At 41.5% G+C, this 12,932-nt stretch overlaps 1 long non-coding RNA gene across 1 annotated transcript; it reads right to left on the bottom strand.

Annotated features, from left to right (window-relative positions):
- Positions 1-1,589: 1,589 nt before the first annotated feature.
- LOC113999615 lies at positions 1,590-12,689 on the bottom strand. Its single transcript, XR_005565030.1, has 4 exons — positions 12,677-12,689; positions 12,402-12,499; positions 7,037-7,208; positions 1,590-1,757 (listed from the first exon to the last, which is right to left on the bottom strand). It is a non-coding gene; the product is annotated as an uncharacterized LOC113999615 (long non-coding RNA).
- Between the last annotated feature and the right edge of the window lie 243 nt (positions 12,690-12,932).

The following is a 12,932-nucleotide window of genomic DNA, read 5'->3' as shown; positions in this document are numbered from 1 at the left end:
TCCTAGTCCAGAAATCACATAGTGCTCAGGTGAAAACTGTTCTTTACTGCTAAATAGCTTTTAACTTTAGTTTTATGTGTCCTTTGTGTCTATTTTTGCTACAGAACACATTGCTCAAACAATACAGCAAATGAAGGACATGTCTTTGAATCCTCTGGGAATGACTGAGGTTCCTGAACATGCGTGTTTAGCATTATTTGAGCTGCCCTTGTTTTTCTGTCTGACTTCCACTGGCTGATCCAGAAGGGCAATTGCTTTCCCAGAAGTCCAGTGTCAGATCTGACAGCCCTGCAAGGAGGGCTCAGGTACCCTAAAGCACATGAAATGTTACTAAGGGAACACATTTAGGCACACCAGTCACTCCCTAGCAGCAATACTCTCTATTTCAGTGTTATTACTGAAACACTTCACTCTGTGTTAGCAAGAATAAAGACACCTTCTTTCTATTCCACAGCACTCACATGAACAGCTACCAGTGCCAGACTGTTTGCTCACACCTGCCACTGGTCTCTTGTGGCAATGCCAGATCTGCCAGTGGATGCTGGAGAAGAGTACCCTCCCTCCAGGATCGCATAATGATATTTCAGTTATTCTCTGTGTTTCATTTTCCATGTGATCCTTTTATCCAAGTTTTATTAATTATTTGAAACCTACGTCCTGAGGACCTCGCTACCACTGTCCAAGCTCACTTGGCCCCAGCAGATGAACCTTAGGATTAAAGGGTGGGCTCAGTTCAGCGCACACTGTGTCTCACCTAAAAAAAAAAAAAAAAAAATCCACTGCGCAGCCTCGAAGGGTAAAGACCTTTCCCAAATCTTCATTCGCGAAGACTGGCCATGATTAATTATTTGACCTTTAGGGACTTGGAGTTAGACTCTGAACTTCACAGCCCCCCTGAAAATCTTGAAGCCAGTGAAAACCTCCCCAGATGCACAATCCTCCAGAGAGGACATTCAGGGCACTGTAAAGGTTGTCATGAGGAATACCTCTGAGCTTGTTCCCCTTCCCACAAGAAAGCCAAGCAGATGCCAACTGATTTGGACTGGCATTTAAAATCATGTTGCTTTCACCATTTTTTTAAAGTGTTGGCAGAGCAAAAGCAGCATAAGCAGGTGTGAGGACCCCCAGCTCCCAGCACAGACGGTGCTGTAAGGCAGAGGTGGGTGGAAGGCATTGGTGCCGTGCTGGCTGCAACGTCTGCAAGGAGCAACCAGAGGCACTAAGGGGCCTGTTTCCTTTTTAGGAAAATTATTAATGACCATGAGATGAAAAAGTGATTCAATACCAAAAACTTGCTGCGTACCAGCTGTTGTTTGGATATGGATTCGACTAAAAAGAGCAACACAAACCATACAGTGAATTTACCTCACTTGATCCAATGCCTGAGCCAAGATGCAGTGCTATTATTCTTTCTATTGCTATTGCAGTTTCCAACTTTATTCTATGTTGTTTCCTTCACTGACAATGTCCTTTCACCTGACAACTATTGTTTTCACTTGAACATAACTAAACCAATCCAGAAAATAGAACTGAAACCCCAAAGCAACAGCACACATAACTTCAGAGGCAAAATTAATTTAATCCAGCTTGAAATACTGCACACGACTCTTTTCCTGTAATGGTGATCAGAAAATGTGAATTGCATCGGTTGTCCTGCATACCTGAAATTTCTACCTGATTTCCTTCTCTGATGCGTGGCTAAGACAGTTCCCTTTGGCTTGTACGGCACAGGAGCTTTCACTGCATCAGGAAAATACCTGTAAATGGTGAAAATAGGGTGAAAGGCAGGATCAGGACTCTGCTAGAAGTCCACAGGATGCTGGGAAAACCTGTCTTGTACTGGATAAATATGGAAAAGAGTCTGCATTGTGATTTCTGAACACTAGTTTGAAGATATTTTCTGAACTTGGGCTCCAAATTCAAACAGGAGAAATTAGTCTGTAAAATTTTTTTTCTGGAGTTCACGGTTGATGCTTAAAGAGTGGCTGTGGTCATCACTTGCCTCACATTGAGGACTGGTGCTGGGACTATTTCTAAGCTTTATAAGTGTGAGCTGAGTGGTTCTTATTTTCTGATTTACTGACACTTCCAGAAAAATATTGAAATTCACGTTGCTTATTTCTTCTTCTAACGGTAACTGCCAGACATTTTCAATTCTCACATTTAAGAGTTACATTATTTAAGTGTCTTACGTAACTCCTGTTGTCACTGTGGAGAGAAGATTTTTATTAGGGATATTGTTTGTGATTTGTTTCTTCTGTTTGTTTATGGAACTCAAAATAGCCTTAATGCATGAAAACTCAGAAATGGAACAAAGGAAGGGAGGGGGTAGCTGTATCCTAGGCCCAATTTTTTTCCTTCCAGTGGTAGCTGAGAGTCCCTGTGGAGTTTGTGATCTCTACATAAGTTTATTAATTTTGCACACAAACCCTGTTTATGGCTTCCTTGTTAAAAAAAGTTTTCAAAGTTTTTTCATTGTAGAAGTTGTTGTCTTAACAGTTTGATATGCTATTAAGGATCTGTATTTTCTCTAAAATAATTTTTAATTAGCCATCTGGCATAATTCAGTAAACATTTTCTTTTTCTTTGAAGATAAAAGAACAACTGTCAGAAAAAAAAGTTTTTAAACCTACGAAACAGAAGAAAATTCTTTTGTCTAACCTCCTCTACACAATATTCATATTTTACACTATGGAATAATCATGGGAGAAAGCTGGAAGATCTCCTTGAATAGTCCTCCCACCATATGGAAACTGGTGGAAACAAACATACAGAGGCGTTGTTTCATGTTTTCTCTTCTTGATTTCACAGGTACTTTTAAAACATTCACGGCTGCTGTGTAATAAATTTTACTTTTTTTGTGGCTTCAAGAGTAAAAAAGTCAAGTGTTGAAAGTGTCACCATGTCCTTGACACCTGACTTCTTGCAGGCGGGTTTATATCATGCTCGGGAGCACGTAGTTGTTCCAGTGTCTGCTGAAAAACCCTATCCTCCCCTCTGCCATCCCTTGGTGATCTCATTTCAGGTTATCACAGTCATACTCTGAACCTCTTTTCTTCCCTTCTTCCTCCACTGTAGATGTCAGTCACCTTCACTATGTTCAAGGTCTTGCTTATTGACAAATCACTACTGGAAAATCCTTCTATGATGGGTTTCAAGATCTCATCACATTCCCGTGTAAGTACCAGTCATTCAGATTATGCTTTGCTCTTCAGTCTAATAGTTTTGAAGCAGAAATAAAGGCAGACTTCACTTCTATTATTGCCTCTGCTCCCCACTGCTCTTTGGATGCCTGAATCACCCTTGTAAAACTTGAAAGTAGGTCTGCAGCATTCTGCCTATGGCAGGATAAGTTGACACCATCACTGCCACTTGTAGTAATCAGAAAAACAAAATAAGCACGTAGTCAGCCTCTGTCAACCTTTAGCTCACCTGTATGGGGGCAGCACAAAACTGGTTCATGGTAAGGAGGGGCACTGCCATCACTCAGGCCTTTCCATTTGCCTGTAGCAATGAGGAACTTCCTATACCAACCTGGGTTTTTCTACAATGTGTGGAAAGCTCCTGGTGGCACTGGATTTGATACAAAACTTTCTAGTAATTTCTGTTTCTGTGTGCTGGGGCCATCAAAGTGAATGATGACAGGAATGAACAGCCCTGGGAATAATGCACAGTAGCTACCTGGGGACCTATCTGGGGACTTTGCTGCAGCAGAGATTAAAACTCAGCAGTAAGGGAAAGCTATTTGTAAACCTTGCGTGCTTAGCTGCTGGGTAGAGCAAAACCCTCTAATCAAGCTGCTAACGGGGTAGCTAGGGAAAATGAGACCTTTGTGCAGCTGTGCCATGTCAAACAGCTCCTTTGCTCTGGCTGCTCCGGCTGTATCACATCAAAGGAAGAAACAAGGGCTTTCTCAGACCAGGTGAAGGGCGGAGGGGTTAGTACCCAGGGCCTTAGCGCTGGTTTGCAGCAGGAAAAACTCCAGCCACAGTCTCCGTGGCTCTCCCTGCTCCTCTGCAATGAAATGGTTGCTGTCAGCAGATTACAGACAAACAATTGCTGCACCTTGGGATGATGCACCATCCTTAGTCATGAGGTGATGTCTGTAGGAGAGTACAAGGACCTGTTCTGCTAACCACCCTGAATCACCTCTCTGCTCCTGCCCACTACATGCAACCCCACTTATAAGCCTCTTGAGTGTCCATGTATTTTCTTCAGCCATAAACAATCTAGAGGTAGCAGCCTGTAAAGTTTTCTTTAGAGTTAACAGCAGACATGCCAACTAATTCAAACACCCTATATCTCAGTTTTATCACTCATAACTATTGTGTTTAAGCTACTAGATGTTAAAAGTAGGCTAATTTTCATTATATTATGAAAAGATGCATTTAATTAATAGCTTTGTAGTGAATTTCATTTTAAAGAACATAAAAAAACAGAATTAGGTTAATTCAAATACACAGCAAAATGTATGTTAAAATCATTTATGAACAAAATGGGCTGATCCCCAGCCTTAGCATCACATAATGCTGTAGGGCATCATCACAAGAGAGGATTGACACACCTGCAAGAAGATAAAAGCTGGGGGGGTTGCTCCACTGTATGCAAGGGAAGAGGCAACTTTCCTAGAGCACCTGATCTGTATCTGCTATCCATCTTAACACAAGAAAAAAATATTGTTGCTCTAAAAGCCTTTCCGAGAGCTGTTTGCCTGGGGTGAGCCATAAAAACCAATTAGAGAGCCTCCCATCACAGCTAAAGTACTGAAACAACTAAGGAATGCTGCCACTTTTTAAAATGTCTTTATTTTGACAATATGTTTCCTTTTTTATATATATTTTTTGTAGCCTTGCTTCATTGTTGTGCTCTCCTGTGTCCTTATATGAATGTACTGTACCATCTTTACATCCTACCTTGGAATCAAGCTACACACAGGTGAGCTGGTGTGCTGCGTGGCACTGTGCTACTGCCAGCTTGGGCACTCACAGAGGCCAGGCAGTCTTGCAGTCCTCAGCACGGTTTCCCAGAGTACTGCTCCAGGGCATGCAGAGGATAACAGGGAGTATTTCCGCTAAATGACACTGCCCAATTTACTAATCATTAAAATGGGAAGACTGAGTGGAAGAAGCCTCTTCTGGGGGTTGATATTATTGAAGAAAATCCCTGCAGGAGAGTACCAGTGCTCTCATCTCCTTTTGGGAATCCTCCAGGCTCATAGGGAGGTATCTTCAGTAGTGGAGTCCCTAATCAACCAGCCTAGCTATTTGGTCCTTGTCCTGGCTGTTAGTGAATCTGCTGAAGATACAAGTGGGAGAGAGTACCATCAAGCAAGGGATGGAGGCAGGGAGAGATGCTGATCAGACTCTGCTGCATGAGATGATATGTTATTAGTATGTCCCTGCTGTACTTATTTCTAGTCTTTAGTGAGTGATGAGAGGTTTGGGGAATGCCTGCTTGTTCAGATCCCTCTCTGGAAACTAGAGCAGATATTTGAGAGTATGGCTTCTGCTCATTTACTAAAGACCCATTTAATGTTATATGATACCATAAAAAGATCCAGGAGAGAGGCCATGTCTTTAATGTAGCACTTTAAAACACTCAGCCACCAGCCGGGTTGGACTGGGACCACCTGGAATTCCTCTTGGCTTAGATTCAATACAGAAATCACCTAAGTTCATTTTGCACCTCTGAGTCTGATGGGCTGTGAGCAAACAGAAGGGGCCAGAGGGCTTGAAAAGCCCAGAGAGAGATGAGCAGAAAGGTTTGTTTGGGTCAGGTTGTCCTAATGTCTGGTCCTTGATACACAGGAACACGAACAGTCTTTTCTACCCAGGAGAGTGAGCAGAAGCACATTCACACACAGCTCTCCCCAAACCCCAAATCACAGCTAGTTACTGGCTTTGCAAGAGTTCATCAAGATGGATGTAGGTTCCTGAGCTGCTTTATTTCGGCTTTTTTTTCAATTTTTTTTTTGCTATTCAGCTACACTCCTTAATATGTTTCTCAGCCGGATTTCAGCTCTGCTGGCTGACACCTGGATTATTTTTGTTTTTTCCATTTGCAAAGTTATGTGGATTGCTGGGTAGTCCTTCACTCAATTAGAGGTTGTAAGCATAAGATTTTCAAACTATCTGATACAGTGCTAGAAATGGGAGAGCAGCTTTGCAGACTTGATACCAGTGGAAGTTGGCACGGGGATGCCAATGAGAATTTGGTGGTTTGAGGCATTAAGGTATGAAGGAGCTTGTGAGCCTTGCTGAGAGCTGAGGCAGAGCCAGCTCAAGCCAGTTTTGTCTATATAGTCTGTAAGAGTAGGCTGAAACACAAGCCAGAGAGAAGACTGGGTGAGCAAGCTCCAGATCTGGATACAAACTCAGGGCTGAGCTAAATAAGCAGATGCATAATATATGCAATGCAGAAGCTACTGTGACAGTAAAGGTGTAATTTGTGTCAAACAGTATAGATAGAATCATATCATAGAAACACAGAATCAACCAGGTTGGAAAAGACCTCTGAGCTCATCAAGTCCAACCCTTAATCCAACACCGTCGTGGTGTGGCACTAAGTGCCACATCCAGTCTCATCTTAAGAACCTCCAGGCACAGTGAATCCACCATCTCCCTGGGCAGCCCATACCAATGTCTGATTACTCTGTAAAATATTTCTTCCTAATATCCAACCTAAACCTCCCCTGGCAGAACTTAAGACCATGCCCTCTTGTCCTACTGCTGGTTGCCTGGGAGAAGAGACGGACACCCACCTGGCCACAACCTCCTTTCAGGTAGTTGTAGAGAGTGAGAGATGTTGTATTCTTCTCATTGCTGAGTGCCAGTATTGTGTCAAGAGACACAAAGAGAAAAAGCAGTTTTAAAGTAGCTCAGCAGTTAAGTATTTTTATTGATTCAAGCTTTATATCACACACAACAAAGTAGAAAAGCACGATCAGGGAGACAGATGGTAACGAGTCAGCTTTAGCTGAACGTGAGTCATTTCATACAAAGGGTTTGGAAACAATGCTGTGATTTTTGCTACTTACCTGTCTCTTTGCGATTGGTGCCTAAGGCACTCTCACAGAAATGGTTCAAAGGACATATTCCATATCCTTGGATGCTGTGATGGAGAAAAGTGATTTCTTCTCAGCAGAAAAAAGTCTTCCAAGGTGAGGAGCTTTAAGCCATGACTCAATACCACTTGATAATCTGCTACAACTATATATAAAGAAAAAAGTGGTCATAGAAGAGGGAAAAAATTAAGTTGTAGACTTTCCTTGAGATCACTCAATGGAGAAAGATGTGGGAGGACATTAGAGAGGGAAGAAGAAATTAGGACCTGAGGGAGACCCAAATGGAAATGTCAGCCCTGTTGGAGCGTGCAACTAACTTCAATGGGGTAAATATATGGTCTAAATATTTAGACGAAGTTTAAGGACATCGATGGAGATATATTTATAGGTGGAGCTTGAATGATTGCAATCACCTGAGCTCTGTTTCACCAACTTCAGTTACATTGCAAAGGTTTTTGTTTTTTACGAATAACAATAGAAACCAGATTTTGGCTTTCAATTCCTTTATGTAAAAATAGCTCTTGCATTACACTATAAAATAGAAAAGTTGGACATGAAATTTTTTTTTTACAATATACAACACCTATGAGCATAAACATATTTATTATATACACGACCTGGCTAGTTAACAGACGTTACAATAGCCTACACCCTGTTGACGCAATTTTTCAGTCAGTGGGGTTTCTTGTGGTAATGGGCAAAAATGCAAAGTGGAATGAAAAACAAAGCAGAGGCCAAAAGTCATGGAAAGAAAAAGGAGAAACTATCACTTTTCTAACAACCTCAGGGGCTGACCCTGGTACGGCATTACTGGCATAAAGAGTACAAGTATCTTCACTGTCTGCCAGGAGTTTTCTGATATGCTGCCGAAGAGCTACTTGATTGTGCTCATTTGTAGAGTAAAAGCAAGGTCAGTTCTGCAGGGGTACAAAACATTGGAGGATACATCTTGTTTCTCTCATAGGTGCTTTTTTAAAATAAAAAGCAAAATAGAAAGAGCTCATCCTTTCAGCTGAGGAACAAAGTCATTCTGAAATACAAAAAAGCTGCCACAGATTTAACCTCTGATTTTGACCATAACCTTACTTTTGTGGGATTTTGGCACAAGATCTTTGTATCATCATCAGTGATAACAATGAAATCACTTACGCATGCCTAGCTATGGATTACAATGCACAGTAACATATAAGAAAAAGTTCCAAATAAGGCACTGTATGGGTAGCACAGTTAAACATGGGTCATGCTCCACCGAAAATAAAGTGGAGGTGGAAAATAGATGAATTTAGGTCAGTGCTGCATTAGGTGTCCATCAGGCTCCTGCAGCAAAGTCCACAGAATAGGTCTTGTTGCTCATCAGGGAATAAAATTTAATGTAAATCATGCTGGTTTTCATCTTCATAGTAGAGATTGCCAGCAAGATGATTTCCAGATGAATGTGTCCTCTTCCTGTTTCACTGACTTTTAACAAATGAGAATAAAGGACCCTTAAAAACAGGATTCCTATCTCTCTCTCTTTTTTTTTTTTCCAAATGGGAGCTGTCTGAGTCTTTGTGTACATGTGGATTCATGAAAGACTGTTAACTGTTTTGCGTATGAGGAGCTCCACCGGGTTCAGGTTTCTGCATCCAAAGTCAAATATGAACTAGTGTGCACACAAGGAATGTTTTTTATTCAGTGGCCAAAATCTTTTATCTAAAGCACCACCAAGCAAGTAAAGCATTTGTTCTCAATTTTCATAGCAAGTTAACAGGGTCAGACTGTTCTTATTCAGAGAAAGACTCTTGCCAGACACTGCCCTATCAAACAGATTTGTTAGAAAGTAGTCAATGACTTCAACATTTACAAATGAAATTATATTATAGACCAAGATCTTACTCTGGATTTGTTTGTGGTTTTTCCTACTGGCTGCTTGTCCATGCAATTTGTGGATCTATCAGGATAGTCATCCTTTTCAATATGTTTTCTTGGGTGTGTGTGTGTGTTTATGTGCAGGATAAGAAAATAATTGTTTGTCATTAGCAAAGTCTCTAGATTAATAAGTATCCTTGTACTACACACGAATGTGGGTCATTGAAACTACTAAGCTCAAAAATGTGTGGTGCTGATGTCTGGTTCAGAGAAAAAGGGTAAATCCTAGGAAAAGCTGCTGTAGACAAGAGGACAGACCCAAAACTTTATTTTGAAGAGAACTGTCCTGTGTTCTTTTATTCAAGTGCTTTTCACTACATCTATGCAAAGAATAAAAACAAATGACTCAGGATAAACCTGGTCAAGGGCTAAGATTATTATCACCTAGAGTCAGAAATGGATGTTCCCACTTAGTAAAACAGAGAAAGACTGGATGCATTGCAGATGTTTTACATCTTGGCAGTGCATCTGTATGAACACTCATTTATTTTAAGGAAATTCTGTTTAAAATAGAGGTGAATGTAAATCTATTCTCTTGTTTTCTCTGGTGGTCTCTATGCTGCATATAGCTGCTTTGTTGTGTGCTGCTCTTCTGGCTGTCTGTCAAACACAGATCTCTTGGGGGCACAGATGAAGGTGGAGGAACAAAACACAAGACAGAGGTATAGTAAGGATGATCGACACTGTGTAACAATTAGCAAAAAATGTACACAAAATGGATTTTTTGCTGATCTTACCGGGAAAGAACAGCAAAGGAGGAACAGCTTGCACAATACCATCTCCAGCAGATATTTCTACCTGAGAAGCTTAAAAATTAGAGAAGATAATGCAACGCTGTAATTTCATCCACTAAAGCAAACATACAGGCCTGTACCAGCACAGCTGCACTTCTGATGGTTTGAGAGGCTTCCCATGCACTCAAAGGCAGAGAGATGGGTCAGGGGAAGAACAGGATGGCTCTCTCTGCCTGTGAGACCAGACTCCTTGGGACTATCCCTGCTACAAGATCACAGCCAAGACTGACCTATGACCCTGAACTCCCATTAAACCTCTGAGCTGGTGGACTCCAGCTGCAAGTATCAGTGCCACAAATTTGTACAAAGCAGCAGCCCTGGCAAGCCCCAAAACCACCTAATAGAGTTCATCAAGTAAAAAGGATCATACAAAGCTGCGTCAGACAGACAGTTTTGTATAGAGCTGCCCAGTGACCTCCAAGTTGATTAGACAGTTGCTTTCCTTTGAATCATAAAATTTGCTTAAATTTGCTTGGACTGAGGATTTAGAAAATGTGAGAGGGAGAAGAAAGGAGAATTACTCCAGGACAACAGCCAAGTTTAAAACTGAAAGGTGGCAGAGATGATTGAATATAATTCCTGGGAGAATTGTAGGCTGACCTCAGTTCTTGACGAGGCAGTTCAGTAAATCTCCCCTTGATAATGAGGCTCAAAGCTTCAGAGGTTGGAAGGTCCCAGGTTTTTGACAGACTCTACTGAAAAAACACCTCTATTTGAAAAAAATTGTTAACAATTACTCCCTGTAAAGGATATGCTTTCATCCACAGATCAAACATATTGCAAGTTACAACCCATTAAAAAGATTCTCTCTGGGCTCCTGTCCAAAATTAATGCCAGCTTTCTCCAAGCATTTGAGCAAACACAACTATCACCATCAGTTCTGCCTTCCTGGGGAAAAATCCTTTGATGGTCTGTGGCTGTGTTATTCAGCCAGACACTAACACACGCCTGCCATTTCCTACTGCTGCTTACAAGGTACGACCAGGCTGAACAAAGATGCATGACTATGAGCTGATTCCCACAGCATGAGGTCTTCTAACCCTGCTCACCTTCCAGGCATTGTGTGGCTCCAAGGGTGAGTTCTCCAGCTAGGCTGTGGGTGTGAGACAGGCTAGCTGTGTAAATGCTAGCGCAGAAGCAGAAAATGTTCTGGCTCGATTACAACATCTTATGGCAGCACAGTGTCTTTTGGCTTTTCCACCATTGCAGGTGTCCAGGGTTTCCATGAAATTCAGAGGGAGAACAAGGCTGCTCATAATGGGATGGAGAGAGGCCAGCCTGCTTGGAGCAGAGAGCCAAAGCTAATAAGTAGGAAATGTGTAAGAAGGAGGAGGCAAGTCTGAATTCGTGTTTCTTTTGGGAGTGTAATTCCCTTACAGTGGCTGCAGTGCTGTAGCAATCCCTAATAAAGATGTAGTCCTCCAGTCCTCCAAACACCCCTGGCTTTGGATGCTGACACCAATCACAAGGAATGGAGCTAATGAGGGGCTTGTAATCTCTTTGCCACTGCCAAGCAGTCATTAGATAAGTAATTCTGGTGTCAACTCCAGAAGTGCTTGAAGAAACAGGTAAACATCAATATTGCATTTGCAGATGTCAGGTACCTCAGTGCTGGTAGCTAGCTGAGACATTTGGGTTTTCTTCTAGGAGAGAGAGGAGTTTCGTATCTGGAAAAGATCTAACAGATGTTTACTTTGTACCTCACCAGGGCTGGAATCCCCACTATTTAATACTACTTGGCACTCACAGTGTGCTAGTGAAGGACAAAGTACTGTGCAAATATTAATTAACCTTCAAAGAGTATGACAGGTTCCTTTCTCAGAGGCAAAAAGCCAGAGGGCAGAGATCTTAAACAAGGTCACACACATAGCATCAATGTTGTTTCAATATCCTCTGCTTTGAGAGAAGAACCTCAGGAGGAGGGGAATAACTTGAGGAATGCGGTAGGGACTGCTGAAATAACTAATGGGTGAAGACGGGGAGAAGCCTTTTGCTGAGCCGAGCAAAGAAGAAATGCCTCAGGGCTACTGGAGAACAGAAGTGGGCTACAGATTATGTTCAAGGACAGTAATAGCAGGTGTGCAGATGAGATCAAATCAGAGCAAACTGCTTCCAAAGAAGTGCAGACTCACAGGGATTAAAATAATTGGAAGGTTCCTGAACTATAGCACCAAGTACAAAGTGTTAAGTTTCACCTCTCTTGGTCAAATAAGTGCTCCAGCAGTGGCACTTCAAATGTCAACACTTGCCAATATTTACTGCTGAATGACTAGCTCAGCTAAGGGTCCGGCCCTGAGATGCACGTTGTTCCTTTATGATCAAAAAGGGAAATATGATGGTAAACATGCTGGAAAATATGGTAGGAAATAATTTTAAATGGTGGAAAATGAATATCTTATCCCCTTTCAAACCAGATGCTGCAGAATCTAGTTTTAGTTTCACTGGCACTCACTGTGTGGAACTACCATGCAGAGACTTGCAGTACATTCCACAGCAATACTGAACCCACAGGCTTCTAAAAAAGACATGAAAATGCATCTTAAAAGAATGGTAGAATGTATTCGACAAAATGAACTCTTTTTTGTTTTTTCCCTTTTTTTGCCTGTAGAAATATTTTCTCCTGAGATGCTGCTTACCTTTGCACATCCGGTAAGAGACTTGAGAAGAATTTAGTGCAGGTGCCAGTTGAAAAAGTCACTTGCAGTCCTGGGATTACTTCTGACTTCCTACTTTCCTTTTAAAGCAAAGGAATAATGCAACTTTTCAGTACAGTATTACCATGCTGCCCAAAAAGGCAGTTTTAAAACATTCAGCGCCTGAATAACATTTTCAAATAGTTTTTACTGCTTTTCTTAGTATATGGCCCTGCAAGTTACTGCACAGATAGGAGGTTTATTGAACAGCATCTTACCTGGATAACAGCAGTATCAACTATAGTAACCAACTGTCTGTTTTGGTTTGGCTCCCTGCCAAGTCCCCAAGACCCAGCACAAAACCTCTGGCAAAGAGCAAAAGAGAAAAAAACTATGAAAAATCCAGACTAGCCGAACTATATTAAAATATATATGTATTTACTTATAGTACAGTTATATACAGTTGAAATACTATACACAATCCCAAAAGGGAAAGGGAGAGGGAAGGGGGGAAAAGGGACAAAAAAAAGGACA

The sequence above is a fragment of the Pipra filicauda genome, unplaced genomic scaffold, assembly GCF_003945595.2.
Source record: "Pipra filicauda isolate LSUMZ 115617 unplaced genomic scaffold, ASM394559v2 scaffold403_size635245_pilon, whole genome shotgun sequence".
In the NCBI taxonomy this organism is placed as follows: Eukaryota; Metazoa; Chordata; class Aves; order Passeriformes; family Pipridae; genus Pipra; species Pipra filicauda.
This window is presented reverse-complemented; position numbering and strand designations above follow the sequence as displayed.